The sequence below is a fragment of the Camelina sativa genome, chromosome 2 (assembly GCF_030686135.1).
Source record: "Camelina sativa cultivar CO46 ecotype springtype chromosome 2, ASM3068613v1".
NCBI lineage: Eukaryota > Viridiplantae > Streptophyta > Magnoliopsida > Brassicales > Brassicaceae > Camelina > Camelina sativa.
In genome coordinates, this window is record NC_141881.1 from 21,344,313 (window position 1) to 21,361,163 (window position 16,851).

The 16,851-nt window shown below is 29.4% G+C and overlaps 1 long non-coding RNA gene across 1 annotated transcript; it reads left to right on the plus strand.

The window, feature by feature from the left end:
* The first annotated feature begins 1,750 nt into the window (after nucleotides 1-1,750).
* Nucleotides 1,751-5,671, plus strand: LOC104775102 (uncharacterized). Its single transcript, XR_015581410.1, has 11 exons — nucleotides 1,751-2,493; nucleotides 2,578-2,661; nucleotides 2,740-2,862; nucleotides 2,983-3,284; nucleotides 3,360-3,448; nucleotides 3,530-3,633; nucleotides 3,748-3,838; nucleotides 3,937-4,012; nucleotides 4,101-4,215; nucleotides 4,305-4,836; nucleotides 5,050-5,671. It is a non-coding gene; the product is annotated as an uncharacterized LOC104775102 (long non-coding RNA).
* The last annotated feature ends 11,180 nt before the right edge of the window (nucleotides 5,672-16,851 follow it).

A 16,851-nucleotide genomic window follows, 5' to 3' on the forward strand; every position in this document is an offset into this window, starting at 1 on the left:
ATCTCTATATCATTTAATACTTTTGTATTTATAGTTGTGCAAGTCAATTAAAATGGTAGAGTGTTTTTTTGTAAAGTTTTATTTATATCAATTGTTTCTTATTAGTATGGATCAAAAATCTATATATTAATATATTAGCTACTGAAAAACACTTCGGTGACGACGTAATGTTTTTTTTAACAATTTGTGTCAGTTTGGGCCCCAAATTTTTTTAAAATTAAAGTTATTATCAAATAGTTTAATCACTTGGCTTTCAAACACATGAAAATAAATTATTATCAACAGTTTTTAAAGAATGTATAAATATAAAATATTAAATGCTAGTGGGTGTTGGTCTGATACTTTTGGAAATTTGAATAGGAGAAAATCTTCTTTAGTTAGATTCCAAATTTTATATTATTTAAAATAAAAATTAATTGTAAAATTAATGTTAATGGCATGATTGTAAATAAGTTCCAACTCTAGGATTTATTTCATAAATGTCTGAAAAAATGTATATATAGATAGTATATTTGTTGTACACATGAGTCTTGTTTTTCCGGATACGGGAATTACCTCTTGCTTGTATTTCTTTGTAATTTCACTAATTAATGTAATTTACGTTTTTCAGAAAAAGATGGTGTTTGTTTTCTTTTCTTGGGTTAAAAATTGTTTCAAATTAGTTGTGGTTTGCACATTTTTGACAGGTTTTTCAATTTTATCGTTATCATTAAACCTTATTAATTGATAATATCAAATTAAACAATGCATTAAGAGTAATAAAATACATAATTATTAAATATGTGTAAAAAAGTTTAAAAGACAACTAATTTGAAATAAATATAATATTTTTTCTATTTTAAAATGTATGATATTTTAACTAAAAACACGTAGATTAAAAAAATTTTACTTTTAAAAATTTCAACCAATAAAAAACAATATTGCATAATAGAAAATATTACATTAATTTAAAAGTTGCATAGAAAATTATAAACATCTTATATTATGAAAGAAAAATCTCATCTATAACATATTAAATTATGAAACAGAGGGAGTATTATTATTAGCAATGATTTAGGGAGTTTGATCGAGGAGGATGGAGAGTTAAAAATATGTATAAATATGTTTGGAGTTTTGGTTTTTTTTACTGAAAGTGTCATTTTACTTTTAATGTGATTTTTAAAAGTATTTTTTTTTTACTCTTCACCTAAAATTTTATTGTGATTTCTTAATCTAAATTTTTTAAGTTACTCTTCACCTAAAACTATTTTGTAATATATCATTTATTAAATGTGAGTATATATAAATTATAGTTGTATTAGTTTTGATGAAATGATTAGTTATGATTATCAAATACCTAATATTAACAATTGTTATCTGTTATTGCTTCCCACAGGTTACCTAAAGTGACAAACTAGCTAGGCAACAATCTGTTGTGATGTGTACCTCTAAGACCACTTACAATGGTTCGTTGTAAACAATATTACAACAGTTGAAAAAAAAATCCCACTACAATGGTTTGTGGTAAATGAAAAGTAAGTGATGTGGCAAATTTTGTGTTGATAAATATCAACACCCGTGAAAGTGGAAGGAAGAAGATAAATGTGAGAGATGTTGTATTTTGATTGGTTGTTTAGATTTTTATGTTTTTTTTATCTCAAATTATATAACTTCAATTATTTCATAATATTTATAAATAAATATATCAAAATTTATATCAAAATTTATAACTTTTCATTCTCTATAAATTGATACTACTTTCATTTGATTTGGACACAGAAAAAAAAAACCCTTCTTTAGATAAAAAAAAGGTTTAGTCTCTAATAATCTTTTGTTTTAGCTTTAAATATCTCTTTTTTGTTTTAGCGTGATCGTAATAAAATAAAAAATATGAAATAAAAATGGTGGGGTAAGGTGTTGTAATTTTGTTAAACAAAACCATTGTAGAGAGTAAAAGTTATGTATGTGTTGAATAATGATGTGGAAGAGAGAAGATGATGTGGAGTGTTAAAAGGAAAAAAGTGGGTGTTGTAAATGAGTAACCATTGTAGATAGTCATTAATGTGTAAGTGTAAAATAAATGATGTGCGAATAAAAAACTAATAAATTACGGTGGGTAAAAATTGGAAATAGTATATATCAAAGGGGCCTTTCTCGTAATTATACGAAAAGGTTCGTATCACGTTTCTTTGTCTCGTCTGTCTAATGAAGCAACGAATCAAAAAAATGTAATCATCGTCTGGGAAAAATCTTACTGAACAACAACTATGGCGTCTACAATGGCGACATGGACGACACCAAGCTCTCTCCAGCTCAGAATTGCCCTCAATTACGGTACCTTCAAAGCTCCGGCAAGAGCGAAGATGACAAAGCTCAGTCGCCGTCTTCGGATATCATCATCATATTCAAGCGTTGCACAGAACGCTGAACCGGGTCGCGATTTGGGTGGGTCGGATCGATTTCGTGGGTGGGCTGATTCAGATGACGACGAGAACACTGCAGATTGGTTTAAAGGTACGATTTTTATGATTAGATACTGTGATGGGTTTACTTTGGTTGATTCATATTAAAGTTTTGATTTTTTTTTTTTGTTGTTAGGAACTTTATTATCTGGAGTGGCTGGGATGGTTCTCTTTGTTGGGTTAACTTACGCGGCTTTATCTTACAAGCGCAATGGTTTAAGTATGTGTTTCAATGGGAATTGTGATACAATGTAGTTGATTCCAACTAGTAAAGTTCGAATTTTTGATAAATGTTTAGGACCAAAAGTAGAAGTTTTAGTGACTACTGTTGCTGAAAGTTCAAGTGATCAAATCAGCACTGTTGGTGTTGGGGATGAGGGATCTAATGTAACGGAGCAAGGTAACCAGGAAAGCTCTAGAGGTATGGACACACGAATGTACCAAGCTTGATAAGTCTTGCAACCAATATTTCATTATCTTACCTCTCAATGTCACTTGCCTGTTTATTCATAAGTGTTCCTTTTGATGGATGTTAGTTTAGATTCTTCTGTTTTATCTCGGGGTGACATAGATGTGGTGTCGAAATCTGAGTCTACTAGCAAAGAAAATGACGAGGGTGAGAAAGCATCAGAAAGCTTAGCTGAGAGATACACCTCATCAACAGAGTTGGATGGAGTAGGTACGCATACCTCTGAAACCCCGAACGAAAAGCTGAAGACCCGCCGTTATACAGGGATACCTGCTCCTTCTACAGTTCCACAAGTAGATCCTATGGAACCTATCTTTCCGACGATTGTGGATCCAGTTCAAAGTCAAATGTTTTCAGCTTTACAAGCTTTGAAGGTACTGTTTTCTAACTTCCAGATTACTATGAATGCAACAATTTTGTGAGTTGATAAGAACTGATTGCTCTTCCAGGTTATTGAATCCCATGCTCTGCCTTATGATTTATGTACACGCCGTGAATTTGCTCGTTGGGTGGTTTCTGCAAGCAATACTCTGTCGAGGTAATTCTCAAAAGTTTCTCTTGAAACATTGTGAAATGTTTCAATGTCTCACATCGTGAAATTTACCTTCATCCATTACAGGAACTCAGCATCAAAAGTATATCCTGCCATGTACATTGAGAATGTTACTGAACTTGCATTTGACGATATCACACCTGAAGATCCTGACTTTCCATTCATTCAAGGTGATCATTAGATTATCTTTTACCTTCATACTGAGCAATGAAGTTATGTTTAATCTGAGTCAATGAAGTTAGTTATATTTGATCTGATTTCTTCATTTTAATTGGAAAGTATAGGTTTGGCAGAGGCAGGACTTATTTCAAGCAACCTCTCTAACCAAAACGTGCCTTCTACTGAGAGCAGTCGGTTTACGTTCTCTCCAGAAAGGTAGAAATGCTATTTATTTTCATCCAACCATATAAGCTATAAAAGCTTAGCTACTGCTATGTGATTTCCACTCTTCTTATCTATTTTTTTCTCTATAGCCCTCTAACACGTCAGGATCTTCTGAGCTGGAAGATGGCGTTGGAATACCGACAGCTCCCAGAAGCTGATAGCAAGGTTCTTTTTCTATTCCTTTCTTTCGCATTTTCCACATTTAGTCATTTAGAGTGTCGTAAACCTTACACAACTACTTTTCCTTTTTCAGAAGCTATACCAACTATCTGGTTTTCTTGACATTGATAAAATAAACCCAGAAGCGTGGCCTGCCCTTTTAGCTGACTTATCCGCTGGAGAACATGGAATAACAGCACTAGCTTTTGGTGAGTGAGATTCACTTGCTTCTTAAGTAATAATATCATCAGAGTTCCACAACCGCGTTTTGTATTTTAAAAGTCATGTTTCCCTCTAGGGCGTACCAGATTGTTTCAGCCGTCTAAAGCGGTTACAAAAGCCCAAACAGCTGTTTCTCTTGCAATTGGTGACGCTTTTGAAGTAGTTGGTGAGGAGCTAGCTCGTATTGAAGCAGAAGCTATGGCTGAAAACGTGGTTTCTGCACATAACGCGCTGGTTGCTCAGGTCGAGAAGGATATAAATGCTAGCTTCGAGAAAGAGCTTTTAAGAGAAAAGGAACTAGTAGATGCAGTGGAGAAAATGGCTGAAGAAGCAAAGTCGGAGCTGGCGAGACTTAGAGTTGAGAAAGAAGAGGAGACTCTTGCATTGGAGAGAGAACGCACATCTATTGAAACAGAAATGGAGGCTCTTGCGAGGATACGAAATGAGCTTGAGGAACAACTTCAAAGCCTTGTGAGTAACAAGGCAGAGATGTCGTACGAGAAAGAGAGGTTTGATAGACTTCAAAAGCAAGTGGAGGATGAAAACCAAGAGATACTCCGATTGCAAAACGAGCTTGAAGTTGAAAGGAACGCTTTATCCATAGCCAGGTATAGAATATATTATCTTTTCCAAGCAAAATCAAATGAGCATGAATAGATCTTACACAGTGAGGTAGAAGCAAAGGAGGAATGGACTGTACTCTTTTGATCTACATTGAATAGTTACACTCAAAAGCTTTTATATTGAGAAATGTGACTAGTCAAACATATGAGAGTTTAGCTCTTTCAGGTCATTTACGGTTTTGAGTTTTGGTTTTAAAGGGATTGGGCTGAGGATGAAGCGAGAAGAGCAAGAGAACAAGCAAAAGTGCTGAAAGAAGCTAGAGGACGTTGGGAGAAGTATGGCCTAAAAGTGATTGTTGACAGTGACCTCCATGAACAGACTACAACGGAATCTACTTGGCGGAACGTAGGAAAGCAAAATCCTGTCGAAGGAACCATGAAAAGAGCTGGAAGTCTGATTGCTAAGCTCAAGAAGATGGCGGAAGATGTAGGAGAGAAATCCAAAGAAGTAATCTACTCGATCATTGAGAAAATAAGCCTTCTGATATCAGCCTTGAAACAACAAGTTCATGGAATAGGGAACAAAACCAAAGACCTGAAAATGAAAACCAAGTCTAAAGCAGAGGAAGTGTGGAGACAGACGAGCTTGAGGGTTGATGAGATCAGAAGTGTATCTATAGTGAAGGCTAAGGAGACTGTAGAAGAGTTTAAGGACAGAGTCGGGAAACTCGGCGAGAATTTCAAGTCGAAGTAGGTTTGCGGTTTGGTTGAGATTAATATTTGTCAAACTAAAACGCAAAACGATGAACTGTCTTAATTTTCAAAACGGGAAAGCTAGCAAGAGCCCCAACTTAAATAGATAACTACACTGATTTGATTATATGATTGTGGTCTTCGCCAGTTAATACCATTTGGGGTTTCTTTGAATACAATCACGGTCAAGCAATTGAAGATTGAAGATGGAAGATCACATAAACACAAATACACAATGAACTATGGTACTGGATGATATACTTTTTACCATTGGATCAACTTACAATTTTAAGCCAAGATACGAAATTATGTTGACTCTCACTTTATAAATATTTGACCTATATATTACTTACAAAATCTTGGCAATCATTTTTTTAGTTAGATAATGATATCGTAAGATTGTATTGTTTTTAACTTTTTATATTAAAAAAAAAAAAATACTTAGGTTCTCCATTCACCCCCTCTTCTTTCAGCCAATCAGAATCTTCCATCTAATATTTCATTTAAAAAATAAATCAAAATTAAATTAAAAAGCAAATCAAATTAAGGAAACAAATTTTGTATACTTTTAATTAAGGAAAGTTAAATATTGGCTTGGTTTAGATTTTTAAAATTAAAATAAAATTATATGTCGGTTTGGGTTTACAAATGAAGTGGTTATAGTTTAGATTTAACAAATAAAACAAAATTATATGTCGGTTTGGATTTACAAATGAGGTGGTTAGGGTTTAGATTTTACAATTAGAACGATATTATATGTCGGTTTGGGTTCACAAATGAGATGGTTAGAGTTTAGATTTTACAAGTAGAACAAAATTCTATGTCGGTTTGGGTTCACAAATGAGATGTTAGGGTTTAGATTTCACAATTAGAACGAAATTATATGTCGGTTTGGGTTCACAAATAAGATGGTTAGGGTTTAGATTTTACAAGTAGAACGAAATTATATATCGGTTTCGGTTCACAAATGAGATGGTTAGGGTTTAGATTTTATATGTGTCGGTTTGGGTTTATTAAAGAGCGGTTTAAATTTTGTAATTTTATAATAATGTATACAGATTTTATTTCCTTATTTATAAGGGGGTGAATGGAGAGGTTCATCCCTAGGAGTGAACCCAAGTATTGTTCTTAAAAAAAAGGAAAGGTAGAGAAAGAATTCTACATGTTGAAATATATAAGTTAAATAACAAAGTGATTACGATGAATCTTTGATTAAATAACATTAAACAGTTGAAAAATATATATTATAAGAGATTGTGTTTTTTCTATATATATATATATATATAGTGGATACTATCCTGCAGAAAACCGCGGGCTGAACTTTTTTTTTATGAACATTTGTAATAATTTATTTTGTCATTATGTTATTTATTATGTTGCTTATATTATAATTTTTGTATTTTAAAATTGTTTATTGAAAATCTGTCAATAAAAGATTTGCATGTAATGAGTAAAATTGTTTAAACCTTTGTCGATTAAACAAAATTCTTGCTATAGTTGTGAAGTAAAAATATATAAGTAACATATAAAAAAGAGCAATTAAATCTTATCTGTTAAAATTTTTAAAGTATAAATTAGTTTTGATTCTAATAGATTTTGTTTTATTTTTTACAATTTATTTTATTTGATGTGTCCCCTATTTTTGTTTTTTAATTAGTTACATTTATTTAATTAATTAATTAATTTTAATTAAGTTTTCCTAATGACAATTAAATGTAATTTTTTACATATTTTAAAGTTAGTTTTATATTTGTACTTCCCAATTAATATAGTAGGATATCTCTATCTATCAAAACATTCTTCATGCTTTTCTAAGGTTCATGAAAGAATGGGCAACTCAATTTCGTATGCAAACAGCGTACTCACACTACAAGAAAATAAGTTTATTGAGACGTATTTTTGAGACAAAAAATTTCCGTCACAAATTTGTGACACTTTAAATACGATATTATGACTAAGTTTATTTGTAACAAATTCATAGTATTTTCGTCACTATATTATGACGAAAAAACTCAGTAACAAAAGTTTGTCACAATTAGTGACAAATATGCTACGATAATATTAATTGTCACTCTTATGACTACATTGTGACCAATATGTTGTTGCAAATTAGTTATGAACTTATAAAAGATATGCAAGTCACAGTTTGTGACATAAAAATGAGTAAACATTAGTCATAAAATAGTATAAATTGTTATGTCATTTATACAAAGCCCATTAAGCCAAGTCTCTAACCCTAATTTAACCAGACTTATTTAAGAGATGATTAGGGTTTTATTCTTTATAATTTCGTGCCTCCATAACCTAGAGAGAGAGAGAGTGAACCATTTGAGAGAAATAGAACAAGGAGCCACAATTGAGATTAAGGACAGATATTACATGTTCTAGGAGATGGTGGAAAATAAGGGGTAAACAGACTCTTTTATGGACGAATTTTGGTGATCAATTTCCCAACCCAAAGATGTAAGTTTTCCCCAAAATATTTTGTAACCCCTTTTGTAGATTAAAAGTTATACATGTTTTCTCAAACCTATTCTGCGCAGATCCGCGAATTAACATCAGTCATCTTGTGAAATCGTTTCCCACTGCTACAAATTGAACCAGAAGCTGATCTACCAACTGTTGGAAAGATCTGAGTCTTAACTTTCCAGAATGCCTGAAATAGTTTCCATAGGAGTTATAACATGGAAGTTATCATCGAATATGTTCATCTGGACGAATTTGTGATTTTTTTTTTTTTAAGAATAAAGATAGCTTATAATGTATATTTAATGTTTATGATTATAAAAAATTTGTATGATAATAAATTTAAAAAATAATATTGTTTTGAGATTGATTTTTTAGTTATAATTTTTATCATATGCAATGAATTTTTATTAATAACACCATTTGAAAATAACTTCTAATGATAAAATTGGACATTACGATAGTCACAAAATATCATGATTTTTGAGTATTTGTTAAAATTTTGCAACAAATTTCTAATTATCATTTGTGACCATTTGAGACTATAGTTTCGTAACAATAAGATACATAATTAAAACGTTATTTTAAACACGAATTGTGACGATTTAAAGACGTTTTGTTAGTCTGTAATTAAGACAGTTTTGTTACTTTTTGGTGTTGTAGTTATTGATGACAAAATGGTTACTAATATATTCGTTGCAACTCTTGTGACGTTTTTGTTACAAATAAAAATTTGTGACCATTGTATTGCAACCATTCAAAAATCGTCACAAATTCGTAACAATGTTTATATTGTGACTAAATACTTTGTATTGTGACTAAATATTTCGTCTTAATAAAATTATTTTCTTGTAGTGTCATTCGGCAAAACAACATGGTCAAATCCAACTTCTACGATTGTGAACAGCTTAACGGAACATCCTCCTTCTTCCTACTCCGTCAAAATTGAGAATCTCACACAACTTAACAATGAAAAATACTAATCTCGTCGTTTCAGGGTAGGTGGGTGTGTCTGGTATGTATCTAGAATCTAGCCTTTACATTAGCAGGCCTACGTAGCTTAGTACTCCATCGGTAATATTTATGTTTTATGACTTTATGAGACATGTATGCATGAAATACGTATAGACGATGATTTTACTATATTTACATTAGTTCCAAAATTGTTCAAACTTCATCATAGAAAAAGAATATCAATTAATCTTTCTTACTTACTTATGCTAATATATATATATATATATATATATATGTATATATATAATTCAGGAGATTGATTATATATCCGAAAGGCAACAACGAGGACAACGGAGGCGGTTTTGTTTCAATGTACGTAAAAAATAGAAAACACCACGTCTGAAGTTTTTGCATATGTCAAGTTCTTGTCTTCAATATGAAAAAAAAAAAAAAACAAAAGTACTTTACTATTCAAGGTATGTAGAACACACATCTAGACTAGAAGACTTAGTTCATTTGAAAAGCTGCCTACGCCTGGCAGAAGGTTCAAAGCATCTACAAAACACGTTAATTACAATCATTTTATTGATTTCCAAAGGGTGAAGATTATGATGATGACTTTGAAAAGTATCTTATGGACATTTTCTCTTAATCACAGGTTTTGGAACCGATAGTAATGGGGTACCATTCTGGGATACGCAAGATAGTAATGGGATTGATCATGGAGCTATATAAGAATTGTCCGGCGAGAAAATCTTGTGACTGATTTTCTCTATATGTGTGATGTGACTGGTATGGGTCTCTATTGTCTTTCTTAACCATTTGTTTTAAAATTTGTCAAACTGTGATAAATGTTGTCATTACTTGATTTCAAGTTTGAGAGTCCTAAGCTTGAAGATTTTGCTTTCAGAATTGAAGATTATTATGGAAACTTTCTCTCTTTTCCCCTCTTCACTACTAAGACATTTTATATCTATCATTTTTCGCTATCTTTGCTTCGATTTTTATGGATTTGGGTCCTGATATTCATTTTTTTAGAATTTTACAACTTTTGTTCATGAGTAAATTTTACAATTTTTGTTCATGAGTAATTCATTAACTCTTTAAAAACTCTCTTAAATCATACTACTACTATGAGAGAGTTTTTAAGAGACAAAGTCACATTCCGAAATTAATTCATAAAACTAATTCATTAGTCAGTTTTTAAGAAAATATTGTTGAGCCACGTTTGAAAAAAACTATCTTAAAATTTAAAATCAGTTCCAAACCTTATTTATGATACATAACTAGATTTTAACCCGCGGTACACCACGTGACTATATTTTTAAAAGTAAAATATAAATATAAATTTTTAGTAGATTAAATATATATATATATATATATGACTAATGTTTTGTAAATTTTAAATGTATATTCCTTATATCTATATATTATTTAGGTTTACCGGTTTAAAAATTTAGGTTTACCAATTTAAATTGTTAAATTCAGAATATAACCCGTGATACAACATAGTACTGCTTGTTTATTTTACATAATCGTAATTTAATAAACTCAATTAGATACGCCTAATATTCTAAGTCGATGGTTTAAACAAAATAATAAACTGATGATTTACTAACAATTAATGATATAATTTTTAATTTTTATTAATACACAAACTCATCCCGCTACATACCCAAACATAATTTTTTTTCTTGCTTAAATAAGACATTCATGTTTTTCAAATGGGTCTCTATTGTCTTTGTTTTAAAAATTGTCAAACTGTGATAAATGTTGTCATTACTTGATTTCAGGTTTGAGAGTCCTAAGCTTGAAGATTTTGCTTTCAGAATTGAAGACTATTATAGAAACTTTCTCTCTTTTCCCCTCTTCACTACTAAGACGTTTTATATCTATCATTTTTCGCTATCTTTGCTTCGATTTTTATGGATCTGGGTCTTGATATTCATTTTTTTAGAATTTTACAATTTTTGTTCATGAGTAAATTTTACAACTTTTGTTCATGAGTAATTCATTAACTCTCTTAAAAACTCTCTTAAATCATACTACTACTTTCTTTTTTTTGAGCAAACAAATCATACTACTACTATGAGAGAGATTTTAAGAGACAAAGTCACATTCTGAAATTAATTCATAAAACTAATTCACTAGTCAGTTTTTAAGAAAATATTGCTGCGCCACATTTGAAAAAAAAAAACTCTCTTAAGTGAAGTGACCTTAGTGCATGGCAGGAGGTAAGTCCATTTGTAGAAGGCACCATCATACCCGAGATCGAGTCCCGGCTCCTACGAATGTAGAAATTTGGCTAATGGGCCGGCCAGTTGTGGCCCAATGGTTGAAAAAAACAAAAAAAACTCTCTTAAAATTTAAAATCAGTTCCAAACCTTATTTATGAATTATGATATACTAGATGAGGATCTGCCCGATGTGCGGGTTTAAAAATTTATAAATTAAATTAAATTTAACAAAAATATATTAAAATTTGTTGTATGTAGTTTATAAATTTATTTTTGTTATAATACACTGATTTATATCCATTTACAAATCTTTTATGAATGTTAATATTAAAAGTGTATTCTTTACACCTAAATATACTCTATGTTACAAATATATTTTTTATCACCACCTAGAAAATGTCTATATGAACACATTAAACCAACTATTTTACTTTCACTTCTGCAAAGTTTTTTAATTACTAAAAGTATTGGCTCAAAAAACATTTTGAACAAAAAATATATTACATAATATACTAAACAATGATGTACCATTACAATAATGTATGACCACCATGGAGAAAACCTCGGCTCTGCCCTCTTCCCTTATGGAGAGAACCTTGCATTCAACCTCCTCCACCATGGAGAGAACCTTGGCTCCGCCTTCCTCCCTTGGGAAGCTAACCTTATGTCCAACCTTCTTCACCATAGAGAGAACCTCGGTTCTGCCCTCCTCCTGTGTGGAGAGAAAATGTTCACGTCTTTTTGCTTTCTCAAAATGGTTTGCTCCGACAACCAATGAAAGTAAAAATCTTTTTCTAACGTCACAAAATTTTTTGATAGTAACTAATGTTAAATTTCCCAATGTATTCGTGGAAGTGCCTTTGACACACCATGATGTAGCGTTTGTCTTTGTAACGCCTCAACCACCACTTTTCTTAGTGAGCCCATGTCCACTCTTAGTCCATGGGCCCACCTTCCTAAGTGGGTCCTACATTTATTCTCATTCCGTGGACCCACCTATATTCGATGGTCAGTTTGTTACATATGGGTATGGGAGGCTTTAAAAACTTGTTACCGACCCTACAAATCAACAAATGATTTTTTTCCTGTGTTTTGTCCTCACTCGCACAGTTCCGACAATCACTTCCAGGAAAGTGAATCATCATGAAGTTCTCTCAAGACCCTTGACCAAAAAATAAGTGCATTTTGGTGACATATATGGCCAAATCAATTCTTTTAAACATTTCTACAAACCAGGGTGTCAGAGTCTTTGAGCTCTTATGGATCTATCAACAACTGTTTATGTTTTTCCAACCTATCTATCTATGTTTGTTGTAAGCTTATGTTTAATTAGCCTATTTTATCCATCCATTTGGTTGATGAACTTCTACTTGTTATCTCCCTTTGGGATTGAATGAATAATGGTAACAATTATGTTTGAAAAAAAAAAGTTTGAGAAATTAGAAGAAAAATAATTTGGAACAATAGAAAGTTATAAGCATGGTAATATATGAATCCCTAATAATTCAAAGATAAAAATATAAATTAAATAAAATAATCTAAAAATAGTACGATAAATTTTAAAATACAGGTTTAGGGAAAGAAGACGCATACATTAAATTATTATTTTTTTTGTAGGTCAACATATTAATCTTACCTATTCCCAACTGAAAAAGGAGAAAGTATGAGAAAATTTTGGTTTAAAAAAATAAGAAAAATTTAACTTCTCATTAAAAAAAATTTCTCAATTAAACAAAGTTGAAAGCAATGTTTATGAATAAATTATTTAAATATGAGACGATCTATGTTTATGTAGAAGTGAGTATTTACAAAATTTAGAATTAATAATTAACTGTATATTTTCCCTAATCCCTTTTTCTATATTTTTTGTAGAATTAATAACTTAAAATTAAAAATAAGTAAATAATATTATAATTTCGAATTTTATGAAATATATATATATATATATATATAATCTCCTTATAATTATTAAAAAAAAACTTTATATTTTTTATAAATTCTATAGTTTTTGATAATTATCTTTTTACATTATTAATATTTTTAAAAACAAAATATTTTATTTTTGTTGTAATCAAATTCCTCTTATTAAATATCAACTTTTACACATGTTAAAGTCTAAAATTGATAATTTGACAGATATCAAAATCTTGTTAATGACTAACTTTCAAAACCCAACTTTATATAATAAAATAATACCAAACCGTTTGACTTACATTTAATTAAAATAAATGCTCAGCGAGCCAATAAATTCATAGTTCCAACCGGTTTGACTCTAATTTATTTCAAAAAAATTCTTAGCGAACCCAAATTACTGTAACTTTAATTTACTTTCTAAAAAAAGAACAATAATTATTTTTAACTTACCGATGAAAGACCTTTGCGTTCCAATACCTATACCAAGAGGAACATAGTCCGGGTCGTCAATGGAGACTCGAGCTTTTTGTAGCTCGAAGTCGATGTTCTCTAAATTGCTAAGAACTATTCTTTTCTTTGGTTCCAATGACGCCGTAGAAGTGACGTTATTACTTGTTGTAGTAATGATCGGATTCAATCGAATGGTCCGATTATCATTTCCCTGTTCAATAATAATATACTGTATTAATATTTAAATTACTTTTAAGTTTTTAGTAACCAAAACATATTGACATGTGTTGTTGATTAATTAGTTCAAATTTAGACCACCCGACCAAACAGATAACAAAAAAAAAAACAATTTCGCTATAACTTTTGCTCACAAAAAGAAACGAATAAAAAATTTACAGTTTGTTATATACGAGATCGAGATGAATATAATTTCCTTATTCTTCTTGGAAAATTTAACATATGTAGATAGGTAGATTTACTATTATCATAAATGTAAAGAAATTTCGATATATGCAAGTAATATTATTGTATACATAATATAAGTTTAATAAAGGCTAATGAAAAAGAGAGAATATTCTAACAAGTAATATATACACATGTATATGTTAGCTTTCCTAAAAATAATAAGGAAATAAAACAATATGAATGTTATGATATCTGTTGGTAAAAAATAAGATTAGAAAGAAAAAAAGAATAAACAAAATAGCCGGAAAGAAGAAAAGACATAATTAACATGCAAAGATGAAGAATGAAGGAAAGAATAATTTTGGTATTTCTAATTAAGTAATTTCTCTAACCTGAATAGATTCCACTTTAGTCGATAAAGATGATTGCAACGACGGAAGTATCATCTCTGGTGGCAGAGGAGATGGCGCCGGTGCCGTCGTTGAAGGCTACAAAATCATTGGTATATTATATACATATATATATACTAGATCCGTGCTAGAGTACGGGTTGAAATTCATTTTATTTATATTGTAATTTTTATATAAAATATAATTTATGTGATTGTTTTTAAAAGTTTTTTTGGATAAAACATTATGCAACAAAATCACATGCAAATATAATAGCTTGAAAAATACACTTATTTTGTAAGTTTTATATTATTAATGATTCTAGATAAATATCCGTGCTATAACACTGGTTAAATTTTATTTTATATAAAATTTTGTATATTTTATATTTTAAAATAAAATTTTAATATTTTGTATTAGTTTATTTATGTGAAGTTATTTCCAAAATGAATATTCTACATCATGAGTTGAATGTCATTATAAGACATAATTTTGTAAATTTGGTTTTTCAAAGGCGAGTTATTATATTATGAATAATTTAGTATATTGTAATAGTTTTTGTTTTAATATACTTTCATATTATATTGACATATTATTGACATTGCTATAACAAACCAGTTTAGAGTGTTTATAGTTTCTAATTTTTATATCAAGTTTTAATATTTTAAAAATATTTCAAAATATATTATTTAAAGTTTATTGTATTATATAAAATTATAAAATTCAACAAAAAACAAATGAAATATTCAAATTTTGATCTTTTACTCAGTAAAATTTTTAATTCAATAGATATTATTTTTAAAGAATAATATTACTAAATCTTGAATATTTTATAGATTGAACAATTTATATTTGTTTTCAAAAATTCAACTTATGGTATATCAAGAAATAAAACTATTTTTTTAATTATAATAAATAATATGATAATTTATTTGTTTCACAAAAATAGACTCATATATAAAAATGAGAGGTGAAGTATAATGATACTCCCTCTGTTTCACAATAAGTGTCATTTTGACACTTTTTCTTGTTACAAAAAGAGTGTCATTTTATGTTTCTAATGCAAATTTTAAGCTTAAATCTCTTTTTTATCTTTATTATTTGAGCTTATTAATTAGAAAGAGAAAAAACTTTAGTGTATTTATAAAGGGTAAAACAGAAATTTAAACAATTTCTTAATTTGTGTGCATTATGTCAAAATGACACTCTTTGTGAAAGAGAGGGAGTAATTAACAAATTAATATGTTAAGTTAGATATCAAAATATTTTATTTGATGCATAATTTAATAAAAGAAATTAATATGGTAAGTTAGATGATATCAAATGATTATTTAGAATATTCTTTTTAAGATTTTTGGAAACAACGTGCTCTAGTAATAAAATCTTCCGAAAATAAATTAAGGTTACACCTACTATTTAACTTGTAACCAATTAATCTATTAATTAATATATAACCTATTTGTAACCAACTTATTAAAATTATATAGTTTACAAAAAAATGTTGTGTACTTCCGTTTTATTATAAAAGACTAGATTAGGATCCGTGCTAGAGCACGGATTAAAATTTCTTTTATTTATATTATAATTTTATAATAAAATACGATTCTGAAGATCATGATTAATGCTAGATTAGGACGTTAGAAACTTTTAAAATCAATCATATAAATTATATTTTATTCTAAAATTATAATATAAATAAAAGGAATTTCAACCCGTGCTCTAGCACGGTCCTAATCTAGCATTAAGATTTAATTTTTAATTTCTGAATACGATCCCGAAGATCACGATTAATCTTGTTAAATTAGCGAGATTTGATTACTTTTTATGATTGTGAGTATATTTTTATCCCTTTAATAACTTTTTTTATTGATGTGGTTTATCAATAAAATCTATAGAAAATAAATTAATTCGGTTTGGTTCTTCGGGTTATATGTATTGGTCTAATTAAAATCGAAACTGTATTGGTTCGAGATTTATGAAGATTTTTGGAAAATTCAACAAAATCATAAAAAATGAATAAGTGAAAGATTGTTAAAGATTGCTAGAGAGTTTTATTGATTAGTTTTCTAAAATCTTGTAAAGTTTTCCAAACAATCCATGTATTTTTATGATACTTTCCATGACTTTATTTTGTAAAGAAAATGTCTAAAATCATGAACCAATAATATAATAATTGTACTCATTAACAATCCTAGATTCTTTTGTTTTAATTGAATAACACAAAACTTTTAATGACTTTATAAAAGTCTGAATCCAATAGCCCAGATTTTAAATGACTTTTTTTTAAATCACAAACTAATAACACTAAACTTTAACAGAGTTTAACAAAATCTTGATCTAATAACAACAGATTCTACATAACATTTAAAATTTTAAAACTCTATTCAAATCTTAAACCAATAACCTCACTAATAAATTCCAATTCTGTAAACACTACACGTCTTCTAAATCCTCTTACATAATCCGCCACGTGCTCTTCTTCACTCTCTTTT